The following is a 201-nucleotide window of genomic DNA, read 5'->3' on the forward strand; positions in this document are numbered from 1 at the left end:
AAGAGCCGGACGCCCTTAGACGGAAGAGTCGGACATCTTTAGTTTGAAGGGCCGGGGCCGGACGCTTTTGGTCGGACACCCACATAGATTTATTCTATGTCTACTAACCTCTTTTAGGTTTAGTATAATCACAAGAAATTTCAACTATATGGAATGTATTGGATTGTCTTTTATACAACTCCAAGATTAATGATCATGCGT

This window comes from Brassica oleracea, chromosome C7, assembly GCF_000695525.1.
Source record: "Brassica oleracea var. oleracea cultivar TO1000 chromosome C7, BOL, whole genome shotgun sequence".
NCBI lineage: Eukaryota > Viridiplantae > Streptophyta > Magnoliopsida > Brassicales > Brassicaceae > Brassica > Brassica oleracea.